The 6,759-nt window shown below is 42.2% G+C and overlaps 1 pseudogene; it reads left to right on the top strand.

The window, feature by feature from the left end:
• Positions 1-1,550: 1,550 nt before the first annotated feature.
• LOC143990610 (U2 spliceosomal RNA) lies at positions 1,551-1,731 on the top strand (annotated as a pseudogene).
• The last annotated feature ends 5,028 nt before the right edge of the window (positions 1,732-6,759 follow it).

Below are 6,759 nucleotides of genomic sequence, written 5' to 3'. Positions count from 1 at the left end.
GAGCAAGTTATCATCAAAGTTTTTATTGGAAATTCCTTCTTTCTTTTTGTTTGTGCATTAAGCTCTCTTGTACAATAATTTACAGTCCTTTATGTAACTATTTTTGTGATGTGTAAAAAGATAATGGGGCCAAAGTAAATGTAGAAGCATTTCGCACAGCAGCCTAACTGCATTCCAATCATTTTTATTGGAGAATGGGGTCAAAAAACGAAACAAGTTTCTGATTGGTTAATATGACAGGAAACTAAGGACATTTTCAACAGTGATTGAGAATTCTTCATTGCACGCTATTTTTTTTTAAAGTGATCTTGCCAGAGGAAAATAAAATCAAAATAATAGTTTCCCAGAATAATATATTACTATAGAATTAGAGATATGCCTGGGCTCAAATTCAAAACACTTGCATGAATTTATAATACATGTGGAGCTACAAGGATGTGACTACATTTTAATACTAATTATTCTGAACTATGGATATACACTTTTACATATTTAACCACCTGATCGCCAGAAGATTTACCCCTCTTCATGACAAGGCCATTTTGTGCGATACAGCACTGCGTTACTTTAACTGACAATTCAGCGATCATGCAATGATGTACCTAAATAAAATAATAAAATAATAATAAAATGTCCTTTTTTTTCCACAAATAGAGCTTTCTTTTGGCAGTATTTGATCACCTCTGTGTTTTTTATTTTTTGTGCTATAAGCAAAAAAAAAATACAAACAATTAAAAAAAAATATATATATATATATATTTTTTTTTACTTTCTGCTATAAAACCTATCCAATTAAAAATAAATAAATACAAATCGAATTTCTTCATTAATTTAGGCCAATATGTAGTCTGCTACAGTGGGAACCACCAATATTGCATCAATCTGGCCGCTGTTAGCTGTTATGCGGGAGCCAGCGCCAAGCTATGTCGCTCCTCCCGCTCGCCGCCCCCAATACATTCCTATGGATGTGCGAGAAGCGCAGCTCGCAGCTGTGATTTCCAGCGCAATCCCATCACGCTGGAAACACAATATCGGTGGCACCTACTGTACATATTTTTGGTTAAAAAAACATTCCAACAAGCGTATATTGATTGGTTTGTGCAAAAGTTATAGCGTCTAAAAACTTTGGGATATTTTTATTTATATATATATTTTTTTATTTATAATGGCAGCAATAAGTGACATTCTGACACTAACTGACACTAGATAACACTTTTTGAGGACCAGTGGCACTAATACTGTGATCAGTGCTAAAAAAAAATGCACTGTCACTGTAAGGGGTTAACATCAGGGATGATCAAAGGGTTAACTATGTGCCTAGCCTGTGTTTTACTGTAATGTGTTAGGTGCTTATACTAGGGGAAGAGATGTCATTTATTCACAAATTCCATCCCTTCCCTCCTGTCAGAACGGTGATCTGCCTTGTTTACATGTTCTGTCTTTCTCCCTAATGATCAAAGGGTGACAGAGAACACCAGGAACTGTGCAACCGCCAAACAGCTTTCATGCATGTAATAACATGTGTGCCTCCTTCCCGGAAGAGCAGGATCATTGCTTCTTGGCCTTTTGGCTAAGATCAAGTGTAGTATCTGTTCTTATCAGTCTCCAGGAGGTGGCGCTTGCTTCCGTCCCTGCTCTACGGTGAGGTGGATCAGGGGGGGCGGTTGCTATGCAAAACCTGCTGGTGTGAAGGTAACCTGGAGTGGTTTGTAGCCGAAAAGGGAAGCCTTCTGATGGGGATGGAGAACCACTGGGTTGGCGCTGAAGGGCTGGGTCCCTAGATTGTGGCAGCTCTAGCTCCGGTCAGTTTTTCAGGAGAGAACACTGGCTCCCCTTCCTCTCGCCGGGGGAGCGGCTAGTACTTCCCGAATGTAATTAGGTAGGAGTGATGGGAGCGAGGGTGGAGCCTGATGGCAAGGGCTCTCACTAAGCTCTCAAAACGTCATGCCTTTCTGCCTGGGGTGGGGGCTGCTGTAGTCTGGGCTGTGGGTCAGGGCTGCAACAAAAAGCCAGTGGTGAATGTGCCCCTGAAGTGGCAGTTCAGGGGTGCCGTATATTCACTGTGATTTATCACTGTGAGTTATGGCACCATGGTCACTTCACCACAACACACGTTTTTCGCACCTGCCTCTAGGGCCGAGCCTTTTGGCTAGGACCAGGGAAAATTTTTATTCCTGGCTGTAGGGCCAGCCATTGTATTACACAATGGTCACTTTTACTCTCTCCCACTTCATTCTCCCCCACTTTCTTTTATTTATAACCTTTGTCACTTTTTTGTATCTTTTTGTTTGGTGTATACACGTTTTGTCGCTGTGTGATTAGTAGGGTTTAGGTCCTCGGGCCTGCCCTGAACGTCTTGTGAGGGGGCGGACATAGGCCTTCTGGCTTGGTTCACCCTCTCTCAGGGGGTCTCCCTTTGGGGGAGCCCCAACCGAGTACTTTGGTGGGTCTGTTTCGGTAGACCTTCCAGAGAAAGGGGTCCATTGGGTTTTGGCCAGATGGACCAAGTGTGTACCTCAGTCCCCATCAGGAGCCTAATGCCCTGGGGGACCAGGGCAAGGTCCTTCCTAGTGGAGAACAGTGTTACACCCGTTGCACGTTTTGTGTTCACTCTTTATGTGTGTGCACTTTTTTTAGGCACCAGGTGGAGTTTTTGGGTGTGTTTCACACGCCACTGGCTTTTCAAAAAAAAAGCAGGATCACGTATATACAGTGCCTTGTGAAAGTATTCGGCCCCCTTGAACTTTTCAACCTTTTGCCACATTTCAGGCTTCAAACATAAAGATATAAAATTTAAATTTTTTGTGAAGAATCACCAACAAGTGGGACACAATTGTGAAGTGGAACGAAATCTATTGGATAATTTAAACTTTTTTAGCAAATAAAAAACTGAAAAGTGGTGCGTGCAAAATTATTCGGCCCCTTTACTTCCAGTGCAACAAACTCACTCCAGAAGTTCAGCGAGGATCTCTGAATGATCCAATGTTGTCCTAAATGACTGATAGTGATAAATAGAATCCACCTGTGTGTAATCAAGTCTCTGTATAAATGCACCTGCTCTGTGATAGTCTCAGGGTTCTGTTGAAAGCGCAGAGAGCATCGTGAAGACCAAGGAACACACCAGGCAGGTCCGTAATACTGTTGTGGAGAAGTTTAAAGCCGGATTTGGATACAAAAAGATTTCCCAAGCTTTAAACATCCCAAGGAGCACTGTGCAAGCGATCATTTTGAAATGGAAGGAGTATCAGACCACTGCAAATCTACCAAGACCTGGCCGTCCCTCTAAACTTTCAGCTCAGACAATGAGAAGACTGATCAGAGATGCAGCCAAGAGGCCCATGATCACTCTGGATGAACTGCAGAGAACTACAGCTGAGGTGGGAGAGTCTGTCCATAGGACAACAATCAGTCGTACACTGCACAAATCTGGCCTTTATGGAAGAGTGGCAAGAAGAAAGCCATTTCTCAAAGATATCCATAAAAAGTCTTGTCTAAAGTTTGCCACAAGCCACCTGGGAGACACACCAAACATGTGGAAGAAGGTGCTCTGGTCAGATGAAACCAAAATCGAACTTTTTGCCCACAATGCAAAACGATATGTTTGGCGTAAAAGCAACACAGCTCATCACCCTCAACACACCATCCCCACTGTCAAACATGGTGGTGGCAGCATCATGGTTTGGGCCTGCTTTTCTTCAGCAAGGACAGGGAAGATGGTTAAAATTGAGGGGAAGATGGATGCAGCCAAATACAGGACCATTCTGGATGAAAACCTGTTGGAGTCTGCAAAAGACCTGAAACTGGGACGGAGATTTATTTTCCAACAAGACAATGATCCAAAACATACAGCAAAATCTATAAAAATACACAAAACAGGTAACTTTAAATCAAAAAGTCCACTTTTCATGTATAGCAGCGCATGCACATTTTTCACAAAACATGCGTTTAAATAAAGTTCAGTTCAGTGTCCAGAGAGCAGGGTGCTTGTTCTATCTGTTCATATTGTGAATGGGATACAGCTTCCACCATGTAGATCACCACTTGTGGGACGATAAACAAATGTGAATGCGCTGCTATACATGAAAAGTGGACTTTTTGATTTAAAGTTACCTGTTTTGTGTATTTTTATATGTTTGTGCTTTTTGAAAAAGCAGCAGCTTAGAAGCGGGTATCTTATTATAGTGGAGCACCGCATAGTTATTGCATTTAAGTATCCAAGAGCGCGGAGTAGTGTGCTATTTGGGCTGGCGTATATACATTTTTTTAGCACATTTTTTATATAGCAAAATCTACAAAGGAATGGTTCACAAATAAACGTATCCAGGTGTTAGAATGGCCAAGTCAAAGTCCAGACCTGAATCCAATCGAGAATCTGTGGAAAGAGCTGAAAACTGCTGTTCACAAACGCTCTCCATCCAACCTCACTGAGCTTGAGCTGTTTTGCAAGGAAAAATGGGCAAGAATTTCAGTCTCTCGATGTGCAAAACTGATAGAGACATACCCCAACTTGCAGCTGTAATCGCAGCAAAAGGTGGCTCTACAAAGTATTAACGCAAGGGGGCCGAATAACTTTGCACGCCCCACTTTTCATTTTTTTATTAGTTAAAAAAGTTTCAAAAATCCAATAGATTTCGATCCACTTCACAATTGTGTCCCACTTGTTGGTGATTCTTCACAAAAAAATAAAATGTTATATCTTTATGTTTGAAGCCTGAAATGTGGCAAAAGGTTGAAAAGTTCAAGGGGGCCAAAAACTTTCGCAAGGCACTGTATATGTGATCCTGTGCAGAGGGGTGCTGCCCTGTATCAGTAAAACTGCTATAGGGTGGACCTTAAGTGGTTAAAGCTAAATATTGCATAAACAGAACTTTTTTGCTCACACATATTGCAATATAAGTTCAACTTCTTCAAAATGACCCTTTTCTGGACAGACATATGCCCCATACACACTATCAGATTTTTTGCTGATTTTTGTCCAGATTTACCAAAAACATGTAGTAGAAGTGCCTGCCTGATTGCATACAAATTGAAACTCCTATTAACCTCATAGTATATGGTTTTGGTAAATCTGAAGACAAACATCTGCAGAATATCTGATGGTGTGTATGGGGTTTTACTCTCATGTGCAAAATACCAAATGCTTACTTGTTTATAGCATACTTTAACCACTTGCTTACTGGGCACTTAAACACCCTTCCTGCCCAGACCAATTTTCAGCTTTCGGTGCTGTACCCAAATGAATTTTTTGTCATTTTTTTCCCACAAATAGAGCTTTCTTTTGGTGGTATTTGATCACCTCTGGGGTTTTTATTTTTTGCGCTATAAATGAAAAAAGACCGAAAATTTTGAAAAAAAACGCATATTTCTTTGTTTCTGTGACAGAATTCTGCAAATTATTAATTTTTCTTCATAAATTTTGGCCACAATTTATACTGCTACATATCTTTGGTAAAAATAACCCAAATTAGTGGATATTATTTGGTCTTTGTGAAAGTTAGAGAGTCTACAAGCTGTGGTACGAATCGCACAAAATTGATCACATCTGATGTACTGGTGGACTATCTCGCTTCTTGTGACCCGAACAAGTCAGGAAAGTACAAATACCCCCCAAATGACTTTTTGGAAAGTAGACATTCCAAGGTATTTAGTAAGAGGCATAGTGAGCTTTTTGATGTTGTCATTTTTTTCCCACAATTCTTTGCAAAATTAGGATTTTTCATTTTTTTTTCTCCACAAAATTGTCATTGTAATAGGTTATTTCTCTCACATGGCATGTGTATACCACAAATGACACCCCCAAAAAATTCTGATACTCCTCCTGAGTATTACAATACCACATGTGTGGGACTTTTTCACAGCCTGGCCACATAGAGAGGCCCAACATGCAGGTAGCGCCATCATGTGTTCTAGGAACATAAATTACACATCTAACTTGTTGACTATTTATTACACTTTTGAAGCACCAGGACAGTGACACGTGACACGTGACACTGATGAGAGATGGCACTGATACATGGCAATGATGACACTTATACGTGGCACTGATGACACGTGGCACTGATGACAGATGGCACTAATATGTGGCACTGATGGCAGATGGCACTAATATGTGGCACTGATGACACGTGGCACTTATACGTGGCACTGATGACACGTGGCACTAATACGTGGCACTGAAGACACGTGGCACTAATACGTGGCACTGATGACAGGTGGCACTAATAGGTGCCACCGATGACAGATGGCACTAATACATGGCACCGATGACGCGGGACACTGATGACAGATGGCACTGATAAGTGGCATTGATGACACGTGACACTGACAACAGATGGCACGTGACACTGACAGGTGGCACTGATGACAAATGGCACTGATACGTGGCACTGATGACAGATGGCACTAATACGTGGCACTGATGACAGATGGCACTATGTGGCACTGATGACACGTGGCACTGATGACAGATGGCACTTATACGTGGCACTGATGACAGATGGCACTGGTGACAAATGGCACTGACAACAGGTGGCACTGGGGGCAGGTGGCACTGGGGGCAGGTAGCACTGGGGTGGATGGCACTGGGGCAGGTAGCACTGGGGTGGATGGCACTGGGGTGGATGGCACTGGGGTGGATGGCACTGGGGCGGATGGCACTGGGGCAGGATGGCACTGCTGGGGGAGGATGGATGGCACTGCTGGGGGAGGATGGATGGCACTGCTGGGGGAGGATGGCACTTTTTTTTTACTTTTTTTTAA

The sequence above is a fragment of the Lithobates pipiens genome, unplaced genomic scaffold (assembly GCF_037356315.1).
Source record: "Lithobates pipiens isolate NorthernLeopardFrog02 unplaced genomic scaffold, aLitPip1_a1.2 Scaffold_18, whole genome shotgun sequence".
Lineage (NCBI taxonomy): Eukaryota > Metazoa > Chordata > Amphibia > Anura > Ranidae > Lithobates > Lithobates pipiens.
The sequence above is the reverse complement of the archived record's forward strand: the minus strand, read 5'-3'. Positions and strand labels throughout refer to the sequence as shown.